Raw genomic sequence first — 15,153 nt, 5'->3', positions numbered from 1 at the left:
GCTCCAAATAGGAGTAGAATGATGATCAGAAGAAGCTACATCTAATTAACTGAATCATCATCAAGACTCAAAAGTAATTCTCACGTACCACAGATGGATTGCCTTCAACTTGCTTCTTCTCACATAATTGGAAAAAATCGACCAAGTCATTTAGATTTATTACCAGCTTTTTGCTTTGAGAGACTACAGATATATGCCGAGAGAGGGAAAAAAGATGTGAAATTAGGGTAGTAGACTGATGAATACTATTCCTTTTCCTTTTTCCAAGAAAGAAGAAGAAGAAGACTAGTTAGGAGAGCTGTGATGGACAGCTAGAGATGATAGCATTAGCATAGTAGATAGGTACCCCTCTGTAAAATAATTAATATAAGAGCATTTAGATCACTAAAGTAGTGATCAAAACACTCATTAGTCTTGCGGTAAACATACGTTCATCTTGCTTCGAGAGGCGCTTGCTCGCTGTCATTCTGCTCCACCAATCCATACATGTCTAACTAATTGTCATGTCTAATTAATTGTCAAGGAGGGAGGGTAAGAAAGAAAGGTAAACACACACACACACACACACGCACACACACACACACACTATCTAGTGGTAAATTTGAAAACACGCACTTGCTTTGCAAAATTCATCACAACCGGTGCACATCACATCATTACCCAGCTAGACGATTTTCATCAACAGGCATACATAGACACTAGATAGACACATATATATATGCATACATACATACATACATACATACATACATACATACATACATACATATATATATATATATATATATATATATATATATATATCATGCACTCGTTTTTATATATAATGATGAAAGAGTCATTCATTTCTTCATCGAGAATATGATTGACCATTTGACCCAGCAAAACAACACACATTCATTCAACCAATCCAATCGGTTTGCTACTTGTTACATTAACAAAAAATGCAATCCAAATCCCAAATTTAAAACACTCTGTCCCTGAGACATATCACCATTCCATCCAAATTGTACAAACTCCAGAAACTATGTACGAGGAGGGAGGGAGTAATGTACGAGGAGGAGGCGGAACGACCTGTTGGCAATCAAACAGGGGGCTATGTTGGTTGGTTTTGGGGTGCCTGATTTCAAGGAGGAGAGGGGGGCGAGATAACTAATATAGGATGATTTGTTGTTACGTTTCCTAACAAACTGGTGGGTAGTTTCCATTGATTTGCTAGCTAATTAACTAGGATTTCACGTGAGATCTATCTCTGTGTCATCCCATAATCCTCCCCTTGTCCCTCCTAACAAACTTGCACTTGCTTCCTAGCTACTAAGTAGGATACCGAAGAGAAAAACAGACCTACATGATGGTGTAGACTAGAGAAAATGGATCACCTCACTCAGTGACTACGGCGCTTTGCTGATCTTAATCAAAGTCCGCTCTTCAGCAGACTACATGTACGTATCGCGATTAAGGCAGTGATGGCATCTATCCTCGCGTCTCCATCATCTAGCTGAACTCCGATTTGCTTTTTTCTTAGGCACGGAAGCTAGCAACTCCCACGAAGGTGCAGATTGCTTTCTGCCTCAGATGTTGGTGAGTACGTGATTGCTTCCCTTAGGAGTAGATTATTCATGTATCTTAACCTGACTTCCCTTCTCTCCCTTTTGTTTTTTTAGGTGAGGTGATTACAATCTAGTAGAATAGATCGCCCGTTTGCTTTCCGGCCAGGTAACACTCCGAGGCCTGTCTCTTTCCTGTTCAATTTTGTTTGAAGTAGGATATGTACAGTAGACATGCACACACATCATCATGGCATGCAATTTCATTTGGATACGTTTATATGGCACCTTACTTGAACTTACATGTGTGATCAAGCAATATATTGGTCTCACGATTGGCGTGCCGACAAGTTTGTATGAACTTGGTCCGTCGTACAACCTCGAGACCAGAAAGCATAGTATGTATGTCAAAAATATGATTTCCTTTCGGTCGGCGTTCCGGCAAGTCCCTATATGGGCTTGGTCCGTTATACAACCGTCAAGAACAACAAGCCTAGCATGTGTGTCGAAAATATGATTTCTCTCCGGTTGGCGTTCCGGCAAGTCCCTATATGGGCTTGGTCCGTCGTACAACTGCGGAGATGATATTATGCCAGCAATATGTTTTCTTTCTCACGGTCGGTGATGTGTGTGGAAAATATGATTTATCTCCGGTTGGTGTTCCGGCAAATCTCTATATGGGCTTGGTCCGTCGTACAACCGCGGAGATGATATTATGCCAGCAATATGTTTTCTTTCTCACGGCCGGCATCCCGGCAAGTCCCTATGTGGGCTTGGTCCATCGTACGAATGGATCAGAACTACCATCATGTTCATATGGATCAGAACTTAAAACTTCAGAATTTTGTTTTAAGCTAGGTCGGTACGAGTAGACCACGCCGTTATGAAGCTAATGTGTCGTGGTCTGAACAATAAGTTCGTCATGGTTAAAATAATAAATTTGCCATGGTCCAAACAATAATTTTGCCATGGTTGAAAAAATAATTTTGCCATGCTGGAAACAATAAATCTGCCATTGTCCAAAAATGTAAATTTGCCATGGTGAAAAAATAATATATTTTTCATGGTCCAAATAATAAATTTTCCATGGTCAAAAAGTTATGTAGGTCATGGCAAATGTGTATAATAAAATGCTTGCATCAAAGATATTATACATACCATGGCAACATTTTAGTGCCCATATAGCAAATGCTGTCTGCATTGCAAAACAATTAGGATTAAGGCAAAACTACCTATGTGGATCATGGCAAATGTGGATAAAAGTTCAATCTCCTCCTTGTCTTTTCCAGATGATCAGTAGTGGTGCCCAGTTGGGGCGATCGGGGACTTTGTCGCATTTGGGGATTGATCTTCTTTTTGGTTCCATAGTCGGACCCTGAGTGTATTGGATGAATGTAATGACTTATTTATGTATTTGTGTGACGTGGCAAGTGTAAGCCAACTATGTACCTTTCCCCTTCATTTATGTACATGGGTTGTTTGCGAAGATTATCTCACTTGCGACATTGCTTTCAATGCGGTTATGCCTTTAAGTCATGCTTCAACACGTGGGAGATATAGCCGCATCGAGGGCGGTACATGGAGGGTTCAAAGCTGAAACAAGGCACACCATCTGCCGAGCAGAACTGCCACACTACATAATCGGGTCAAGTGGTTTGACATGGCTTGGGACCCTGAAATAAATGCGGAGCCAGCCTTTTTTCCATCCCCACAAATAACATGATCTTGCAGCCAAGTCCCTGAAATTTTGCAGGCAACACCCTAGAGCTCTTGTTTCCTTAAGTCATGGAAATCATGGCTAGAAATTTCGGCAGCATAACGCGTCGAATGGTTTAAGAAATGCATCCACAACAACACTACATGAGTGAAAAAAAAAACAATTTTGGCTACTAGAAATAAGGGTGGGTTAAAACATGAGTGGAAGCAATTTGGCACCAAAACATGCATCTCAGGATGACCACAACTGCAGAGTTTCATCCATAAAATTCTACATGCCAAATCATCATGACACTTTGTTACCAGTTCATTTGATTTTGAATCTGTGCTAGTGGTGTCATATAAAATCCACTCTAGTATTTCCTAATTACGTACTATTGTGAATCGACTTAATCCCTAATATCAATGCTCTCTCCAAACAAACTTGCATATGCTTCCTACTAATTAAGATGATGACAAACATATCAGTGTACGTAGTCATGCATGCATGCGGGCAATAAATAGGTTCACATGTTCATACTTTCCTTTTGCCTTAATCTACATATTCTCAACTGGGAAGTATCTATTACGAAATCAAGTTATACCTGCCGGAAAAAAATTGCCGGGTATTATTTATTTATCTAACTTACTAACTTGTTTCTTATGATTTAATTGTGACCCTCATTTGCACAAAATAGCTTCTTTAGGTTTCTAACCCTCGTTTTTGGTGTTCACTTAGAATAATGTCTACTGGACAATGACTAGAATAATTGCAGCATACTGTGAATGTCAGTGAGAATGGATGCTTCACACATGTTCTACACTCCACTTCATTTTGTCAAGAACTATTTACTATTGGTACTAACTTCTAAAGCTACATGTTGCTTAGTATGTTTCTTCCTGTTGGTATGCATTATGCAAACAAGAAGCTCGAAAACAAGATGAATGGATGGGGCTGCGTTATTGTGCCTGCCCCCTGATGGTAAAACTCTAGCAGATTTACTTCTTAGTTGTGCAATTGTTCTGTTACTGCTTGATTCAGGATTATATAGTGATCGTTTGATAGGAGCCTATGGACCTTAAACTGTATCCCTATTTGAGAAGAACCAAAAAATTTCCGGGCAAGCAAACCACATTTCTATCCAAACTTATAAAAGATTTAGTTCTCATGAGCCATTAGTACAACATTTAGCCATTCCAGAAAATGATATAATGCAAGTTCAATAGCAATATTTACTCTGCATATGTACATATTGATATACCTCATGAATTTCTCTTATTGGTGTGCATATCAAAAAGTGAGACATACTGGTGAAGTGTTTTTTTTCTAGTTAATATATTCTTCTTTCATTTGACTGTCTCTGCAGGGTACTGTTTTGCATGAGGAATCGCTTTACCTAACAACTCTACACACGTGTAAAGATGAAATTTAGTGTCTTTCGTAGATAAATTAGGTGTCTCCACAGGGCTATTCTCTTGTAGTGTTATCCATACAAGATATACAAATAAAAACCAGTAAGAAGGGGGTGAAAACTCCTACTGGCAACAAAGAAAGGCAGAAAGAACAAAAGGAAGGAAGATGACCTTGTGTCTTTTACTACTACTGGAGTTCAGATAAGATCAGCGTAATTAATTTTCTTTACCAAATCCTTTTATCAACTAATCCATGGTCGTAAATACTGTCAAATGGCCATGGTTGCCTCTCAAGTTTTATCTACTAAACTATCCTGAATAATTCAACCACTTTTTATACTGCTCTAAGAACAAGACATGTGGCGATAGGAAAGCACCTTTACCAATGCCAAGGAAGGAAGCATAAAAAAATGCATACCAATGCAAATATTTTTTTCACTAACCTTTGCTCGCATTGGCTCAATGTGAATCTTCAGAAACAAACACATGTGTTGGCCCATCATCCATGACAACAACATAGCTCCATCCATACCTCACATCTGCATCACAGGCTCATAGCTCCATCCATATCTCACATCTGCATCACAGGGTCAAGACATCCGCTGTTGCTTCTCGCATCTGCATCACAGGGTTCAAAAAAAAATCATCAGGTGAATCGAGTGGTAAAATTTCAGAGAAAAAGTGTTGTGTCAATTACACACACACACACACACACAAAGAGAGAGAGAGAGAGAGAGAGAGAGAGAGAGAGAGAGAGATATCAAACCAACAAGCCTGACACCGCATCGGAACGACGTGGTCGGCCACTAGATGTATTGTTGGTGTGTTGCCTCCCTCAAGGAGAAATGAGGAGGTGGTCAACGGAGGCAACGCGTGGGGCGCGAGCGCGAACGCGGCTGGAGATTTATAGTGCGAGATAGAGAAGACGCCGCACGCAGGGAGCGAGCAGGGAACGCGGAGAGACCTCGGATGGGAGGGCGATCCGCGGGAGGAGGAGGCAGCCAATGGATTGAACGCAAGGGAGGGAGGGAGTAATGCACGAGGAGGAGGCGGAGCGATATGCTGGCAATTAAACAGGGGGTGTGTTGGTTGGTTTTGGGGTGCCTGATTTCAAGGAGGAGAGGGAGACGAGAGAATTAATATAGGATGATATCTTGTTACGTTTCCTAACAATCTGGTGGGTAGTTTTCGATTATTTCCTAGCTAATTAATTCTGATTTCACGTGAGATCTATCTCTTTGTTACTCCCTAGTCCTCTACCTTATCTCTCTTAACAAACTTGCATCTGCTTCCTAGTACTAAGTAGCAGGATACTGAACAGAAAAATGGACCTAAATAGTGTAGACTAGAGAAAATGGATCAGTTCACTCCTGGTGCATATATAACAGGAAGATGCAGCGTCTCTACACGTGCATGCTATGCTTGCTCCAAATAGGAGTAGAATGATGATCAAAAGAAGATATCTAGAATAGCTAGCTAGATAGCATCACACCTAATTAATTGATGACCACATGCATGGCTTAACTGAAGCATCATCAAGATTGCAAAGTAATTCTCACGCAAGACTGCAAAGCAATTGATGGCCACATGCATGGCTTAACTGAAGCATCATCAAGACTGCAAAGTAATTCTCACGTACCACAGATGGATTGTCTTCAACTTGCTTCTTCTCACATAATTGGAAGAAATCGTCAAAGTCATTCAGATTTATTACCAGCCTTGGGCTCTTAGAGACTATAGATATATGCTTCAGTTAGGTTAGTAGACAGATAAGACTATTCCCTTTTTAAAGATATAAAAAGATGAAGACTAGTTAGGAGAGCTGTGATAGACAGTAGAGATGATAGCATCAACGTAGTAGATTAGTAGCAAATTAGTCTTGAGGTACTCATACCTTCATCGGACAGGCTTCAAGAGGCGCTTGCTCGCTGTCGTTCTGCTCCACCAATCTATACATGTCTAATTAATTGTCAAGGAGGGAGGACAAGAAGGTTGATGGTTTACATACAAACAAGCACCAGGCCAGGTAAAGAAAGGTAAGCACACATACGCCTGCCTCCACCCAGTTTCTATCTAGAGTAGTTGTAAATTTGAAAAGACGCACTTGCTTTGCAAAATTCATCACAGCCGGTGCACATCATATCATTACCCAGCCAGCCGATTTCACCAACGGCATACGTACACACTAGATAGACACAATATTTTTCATGCACCAGTTTTTATATAATGATGAAAGAATCGTTCATTCTTTCATGGAGAAGATAATTAACAATTTGAGCCGGCAAAACAACACATTCAGTCAACCAATCCAATCTGTTTGCTACTTGTTACATTAACAAAAAAACAATCCAAATCCAAATTTTACAACTCTCTGTCCCTGAGACATATATCACCATTGCATTCAAATTGTACAAACTCCAGAGACACCCAGCATCCTGGTCCGGTCCACTCCACGCAGACACTTGTCTTGGTCCATCTGAATCCGGTAGCAACGGGGTTCATCTTGCCTGTTGATTGCTGACTTGCGTCGAGCAAGCTCCCCCTACCTTCAACCAGTATGGGCCACCTCCTCGCACATCCGGGCGTCTCCGCTGTCCGTTTCCATTGGTCGTGCACCATCATCCATGACATTCAACCTCACGGCCATAGGAATCTACATGCAACAAGTTGAAGAGTAATTAGTCATCAGAGCAACTTCACAACTATATGATCTATACAGAGTGATAAAGAAAGACACTAGACAAAGTATTCGCTCATACTATTATAAGGAGACGACAAAAACAACATGTTTCCCTCAAAACCCTTTTAAACCAGAGGACCCTGCCTTCAATTGTAAATAACCTATCCAAACCCAAAATCTTTAGCATTATTTTGGATTTTCTCAAAAAATATATTTAAATAAGATCATTAACTATTTCAGGTATATGATTCAGCAAACATCCTGGACTTGTTGGGCTGTTGTTGATTTACAGGCAACACCCTGGACTTTGAAATTACAACAGGAAAGGTTCTATTTATTTTCAGCAAACCCCAAAGAGTTGGAAATCTGCACAAAAAAGGTCCTATTTGTTTACCACAAACACCGTGGAGATGGAAAACTTCACAAAAGAAGAGCCTGCTTATTTAATGCAAACCCCCTGGAGTTTGAAATCTTCAGGGCAAATACTTAATACACAAAATAAGACTAGTACAAGCCTAGTAGCCTACAGCTACATAACTGGTATTCATAGGGAAAATACTTACTATAAAAGCTGATGCAAATATCAGGAGATAGAAAGTACTTTACATAAGCACAGTCAAAACAGTTTTGAGCATTTTTGCACGCTTAACATACCTGTACCAGCGACTGGCTAGGGAAATATTCCTGGACTCTGCAGTTCAGAAGAAATATAACTCGAGGGAAGCAAGAGGGTGCTGATCTAACACGTAAAATCCAATTTAAGAGCACGAGAGCAGGACCGAAAAAGATGATCCACAAGCAGTGATTGAAGAAGATCCACACATGTTAAGCAATCTTCATCTGTCGGTTTGGAAGGCTGCAAACAAGAGATGGAGTGTTAAAAGAATCAAGAGAAGGTAGCGTCAAAAGAACTGAAAAACTTGAAACTGTTATAAGAATATGCGATTACTAAACCATTCACATCCCTTTGATTTGCAGAGTTGGTAATACTTGTGGCCTCTTTGGTTTGCATGATTTTAAAAACATAGGAATGAGAGAAACATATCAAATGAATGGCATGGCATGTTTAAATCTACAGGAAATGAAAAACATCAGAATCTGTAATAGATGTTGTTTGGTTGCATCACATGAAAAACAAAGGAATTTTTCTGAAGGATTTGGTGTATGCCCTAGTTGAGTTGAAACAAAGGAAAATCTCCATGAGGTTAGACTCGACACAAAATTATCCTTTAGAATTGCAAGCAAAGTAGATCACAGGAAACTTCCTGTACAGTTTTCAATCTTACAAACCAAACTAGCACAATATGAAAAATTCCTAAGGATCTAATTCCTTCGAACCATTGAGGCCCTTAAATAGATCAAACTGCTTCAAGATTTCAGTCATGCAAGGGCGATAAATATGGTGTCAAAATAATATACTATTTTCGTTGGAAACTTGAAAGGACGTCGGAGTTACCAACTGAACAGAGATCAGTGAGAGTTCACTTTGAGCAATCAATGCCCAGAGCTTCTCCTTCACAATAGAACATCTGCATATCCATGTAAATAATATTCGTGAGAGAAGATAATTAAAAGTATAAATAAAAGATGATCGGTATAAGAGAAATCATAGACATACCTGTTTTGGCATCAATAGCAGCAAGCTTCAATATTGCATAGAGTGTAGAGATTCCATCCAACCGCTGTATTGCCTTGCTGAAGCCAGTTTTTGACAACTGAATCAAATGGTCAAGCAAAGACGTAACCCGCACAACCACAATGTTAACAATAATCAAAATGAATTCCATTAGAAGGAGCAGCCATAGCTAATGATAATGAATCCTCTTAGGAAAATGGACCAAGAGGTGAAAGCAAGCAAGCTATAGAGATTGAAACGAAAGAAGAATCTATCAAAGGACATAACTAAAGATAATCCAATGCTCAATTGTGGAATACCAATCATGACTACAAAAGTTTGTGTCAGCACCATCTATCAATGACTCATGACACAAGAACATCGTCACATAAACATCTCAAGTAAGACAATGATAGCAAACAGAGCAAATAAAAAGAACATGCAACACTATGTGTATAACTGGTGGAGTAACTGACAATAATAATACTTGAGAAACGTTATTATACTAGTTCAGGAGGAATCACAACGTGGTTACCAACCTGGCTTTTCTTGGCATCGATGTAGAACATGACCTTGATCTGTGGCGAACCCCTTGGTGCTGGTGGGATGCAGACAAGGTCAAACTCACCCAACAGTTTGTTGTCTATTGCCATCACACGCTCACCTTGCAACACTTTGATACCAACTTGCATCTGGCTGTCAGCAGCGGTCAAGAACACCGACAGAAGCATATACATAACTAAATCTGCTGCCAAAGCAATATGGATATGACAAGCAAGCTACTACGGGTCAGATGAACAAATCATAAAATTCTATTATAGGAAGGCAAAATTTCAGGTTCTTATGAAATGGACCAGTAATGCTATGGATAAGCCAGCTCCATGAATGCCATCAGAAGGCACAACCATATCTAAAGCTAAATCAATCCTCTTAGGAAATGTGCCAAGTGGTTAAAGCAAGCAAGATTGATAGAAGAGAAAAACCTATCAGAGGACATTTCTAAAAAATAATCCAAAGTTCAATCGCGGAATAAAAATTATGACTATAGCTGAGTCGGATGCATATCTATCAATGACTCTTGACACAAAGCCATCACATAAACATCTTAGGTAAGATAATGAACTATCTAAAAAACCAAACCGAGGAAGATCAGTGACAAACCACCAAAAAGAAAAGCAAAAACGTACACACAACTATATAACTAAGTATATAACTGGTGGGTTAACCCAACATATAATGCTTATTAACAGTTAGTTTACTAGTTCAGGAGGAATTAAAGCATGGCTACCAACGTGGCTTTTCTCTGTCGGTTGGTCACCAGGTTCACACTTGGCTGGAGTCCCCATGAGTAGTTCGCCTTTCTGAGAGAATGCAATACTGACGGTGTAGTCCTGGTGCCTTCCGAATTCTCAATCACTTCCGCATTCTGCATTTAGACGTTTATATCAATTAGACGGAATGGAAGGAAACTAGCAGAGAATGACACATGCACATGAAAAGTCTGCTACGTCCGCATACAACATGCCTTCTCTGTTAACCCCACCCAGGGGCATGCCAAATTGTTCCCAAGACATTGACGGTTTGCTAATCTAGAGAAGAACGTGGCATATGATTACGGACGCTAGTCATACATAGTTGCATGCACAGAAGAAAATCACAGTCAAACTCTACAACAATACAGCAACGTGATTCCGGACACTTACCAGCAAAGCAAAAGACATGATTTTCCATCAAATATATATGCTCTTGGTAAAAAGGACTAAGAATCAAATATCATCCACTAGAAAGTAGAAACTAGAAACAACAAAGTTCCAGTACCGCAGTTCATAATTAAACTCTAGAAAGCAGGAGATAAACCAAGTGTGGTATCATATATATTCAACACAGTTCTAAGCTGAAACTAAACCATGGCGGTGCCCAATCAAAGAGCATCAAATATATATGTTCTCGGGTAGCATGACAAGACAGAGAACTAATACAGGGTCTCAAACACAATGAACTTATACCATACAGGATCTCAGGTAAGATGATAAGTTCCTTCCTAACAACTTAAGACTAACTATCCCACCTATTTTCGAAATGTTACAAATGATGGCACCAGAGACACCCAATTAATCATATAAGGCAAAAATAGCAAGGTTAACTCGAACACTTAGGAAGGAAGCAAGCAAGCATAAATGCCTGAGAACTCCATCGCACACAGCTTGCAGTTCAACATTTAGAAAATCATTCATATATCATTACACACACAGCTTGCAGTTCAGCATTCAGGGACACTCCACCAGAAGGAAAAGCAAAAACGTATATACAACTACTCCCTCCGTCCGGAATTACTTGGTGCTAGATACATCTGTTTGTGCGACAAGTAATTCCGTACGGAGGTAGCATATAACTAAGTATATAACTGTTGGGGTAAACCAACATTATAATGCTTATGGACCATTATTTTACTAGTTTAGGGGGAATTAAAGCATGGTTACCAACCTGACTTTTCAAGGTGGGTTGGTCACTATTAGTAGCTCAACTTTCTGAGAATGCAACAACTGATGGTGTAGTCCTGGTGCCTTCCTAATTCTCAACCACTTCCGCATTCTGCATTTAGAGGTTTTTGTCAATCAGTCAAAAGTGGTTGATTCAGTAATATTAACTTTTAACTAGGGAAGAAGAACTAGAGGATTGCAACCTTAAGATCAGATAGCAAGTACAACAGAGGTTCACATAGAGATAGAGATGTCGAAGTCAAACCAAAGACTTGATGTTGAAATCTTTACATCAAGTACAACATTTATGTCATGAACCAGTCATGTAAGGGCGATAATTATGGAGTCAATAATATAATATTTTTGTTGGAAACTTAAAGGATGTCAGAGTTACCAACTGAACAGAGATCAGCGAGGGTTCACTCTGAGCAATCAATGTCCAGAGCTTCTCCTTCGCACCCAGGAGCTTGTTTCCAATGAATGTGGCTTCAAATCCACAGGCAAAAAGTTAAAAGAATTAAAGACCAGAGCAACTTCACACACTAAATGTTCTATAGTGAGTGGTCAAAAAAGACACTAGAAAATCTCACAGAAAGTGTTGGCTGATACTATTATAAGGAGACACAAAAACAACAACATGCTTTGCTCAAAACTGAAAATGAGAGGAACCAATCAATTGTACATAAGCTAGCCAAACCCAAAATATTTAGCATTATTTTGGATTTTGTCAAAAATATATTTAAATAAGTTTATTAACTAATTCTAGTATATGATTAAAAAAACGTCCTGGACTTGTTGGTCTCTGTTGATTTACAGGAAACACCCTGGACTTCGAAATTCTGGAGATGGAAAACTTCTCAAAAAAGCCTACTTATTTACAGCAAACCCCATGGAGTTCAAAATCTTCAGAAAAAAATGGCCTAGATTTTTGCGGCAAACCCCTTAAGAGTTTGAAATCTTCACGAAAAAGGGATTTCAGATAGGTAAGATCTTTAAGAAATGACATAGCCTTGACTAGCATATTAAATGAATGACACTGTCAGGCAAGACATTAACTTCAAGTAGATGCAATGATCACCAAAAGGGTGCAAAAAATAGATAAATAAACAGGGAAAACTACAACCAGCCTCCCAAGGTGTGAATATTGAGCCATATCTTGAACCCCAGGCCGATTAAAGGCCAGGAGTTGTATAAATCGTATAGTTAGGAACCACACGCTACAATTCAGAAATTTCCAAGTTCCAAGTAATAATACATGAAAGTAGCAGTGACACTGTCAGCAAATCATGACCAATGAACATATGCAACAGTGGCACAAATCACATTCACTTGCTAATAAAATGTATAAAGAAAACCAAATAAAATATAGATGAAAGTTAAATAAATACCTTATGTTTCAAACGAACACTACGACGCATTCAATAGATAGCAACAAACAAGAGGATCCACTCTTCACTCTTGCAGCAAACAAAACTCTTGCAACAAGCACTACGCAACGCACATCCAGGTCAACTGTCTGCTTCCAAGGCCGCCGTCCCTGCCAACCAGCAAGGCGTATTCAGCAACATCCGTTGGTCACTCACCATCATCCAACCATTTCATGACACGGAACCTGATAGCCATAGGAACAAATCGGAGCTTCAAATCCACACACAACAAGTTAAAAGAATAAATGACCAGAGTAACTTCACAAACTAAGTCTTCTATAGTGGGTGATAAAAAAACACTAGAAAAACTCGCACAAAGTGTTGGCTGATACTATTATAAGGAGACGACAAAAACAACGACATGCTTTGGTCAAAACCGCAAAACAAGAGGAACCCATCAATTTTACATAAGCTAGCGAAACTAACGGCGGACGGTCGCAGAATCCAAGTGTTGGCAACGCCACTACAGCATCATCTTCGAAAAGCTGGTGCCATAGCTTTGCCACAAAAGTACTATCAGCATCGACTTCACAAACTAGAGTGCACAACTAGTTCCAAAAAGCAATATATCAAGGGGTGCAGGAAAGATGATAGGAGCTCTTAATATCACCTTTTCATCCAAAAAATGCATCCCCATACTTAGTGTTGTCCTACAAATCAGTTTACATTTTACAGGTCATTTCCATGCAAAATGAAGTCACTGGACAACTGTCAAACAGTAGAAGAGAGCAAATGTTCAATCAAGGCCAACTATTGTAAAGTAGAGAAAGTCCTGAAGCAAATGTCCAAGATTATTATTATATATGCTATTTTGCTTAACTTGCACTTCTCCAGTCAAATTAACTCCTATATATGGTGATCTAAAGGATCTAATTACAATAGAAAACTGCAGTAAAGGCCATACAGAATTAAGGACAATCACCAACAGTTTCATTTAGTAGGGACTAGGAACTCGGCATTATATCAAACCAAGAGAGCGAGCTAGAGAGAGAAGATTAAGGACCCACTTGAACCAAGAAGATGTGCAGCCTGTAACTTCCAGGGTGGTTTCTCTCCCTTTAGCAGCTCCTGTCATATTCAAAGTAACCGCCATGTCAAGTCTCTCTAATGAACACAACACAAAGCAGACAAAAAAAAAGAAGCAAGAAAGGTTCAGAGCAGATGAACAATATGCACCACCCATACACTTGTAACATAATACCAGCTACTACACACATCGACTTCTCTGGTTAATAACATCTCATGGCAAGTAATTTAGTTGACAAGTAGACAGGTATGTTTACCTATAATGCTAAAACAGAGAGAGCCCTTTGATAAAACAAGAACATCCTAGAAAAGGGCTCTTCTGTAGCAAGAGGAAAATTGATGTGGCAGCAAGAACCGCTAAGGCATCATCTACCGATCCATTGAGGCCATATCCAAAACCAAAGTAGCCCTGGCTATACGCATAGAGGTGGCTCGATGACCAAGTGCTCAGCGCAAGGGGAAGAAGATTATAAACAATTCAAAAAATTCTGAATTTTTTAAGTCACAAGCATTGACAATTTTTCAATGCCTGCAAATTTTCATCGTGAAATGACATTTGCAGAAGCCGTGGCTAAAAGAACAAAATTGATGCTCCAAAAATGTCATTACGAACAACATTTTGGAGTGATAATTTTGTTTTTTGCCATGGCTTCTACAAATGTTATTACGCAATGAAATTTTGCAAGCGTTGAAAACTTTTGTCAATGTTTGTCACTAAAAATATTCAGAATTTTTTGAATTTGTGTTCCATATTTTTTTGATTTTACTGTTCACCCGAGCTCATTTGAGCTCGGAACTAGAAGTAGAAGAGTACTTTCGTTGTGAAACCCCCTACTTTTATAATTTTTGCCATGATCTAGATTCTTTTCTGTTACATTTGCAATCAGACCATTCTCTGATTGTTTATAAAAATTAGTGCATGGCAAAAAAATGTAGAAACCATGACACATTTCTTGAATATACCATGGTAAAATTATAAATTAGATGATGCCAATTTTATAAAGTATAACATGACAATTGTAAATTTATGCTTATCTGCATTTTTCTCTATCAGAAATTATTATATTTTTGTTTATGGAAAAAAATGAAAAAAAATATAGCTAATTGGGCTAGTTTGGGGGTCACACGGAAAAAATGTTCGTGGGAAAGTTGCACGTTCACTTGTTCGATCCATCTGAAGGGGAATGAAATGTTCGCTCGTTTCTCCAGAGCTGATTTTCCATCCTTATTTTGCTATAAAAAATGGATGCCAATATGGGCGAAACATTAG

The sequence above is a fragment of the Triticum urartu genome, chromosome 5, assembly GCF_003073215.2.
Source record: "Triticum urartu cultivar G1812 chromosome 5, Tu2.1, whole genome shotgun sequence".
NCBI classification, from domain to species: Eukaryota; Viridiplantae; Streptophyta; class Magnoliopsida; order Poales; family Poaceae; genus Triticum; species Triticum urartu.
Note: the sequence above shows the minus strand (reverse complement) of the source record.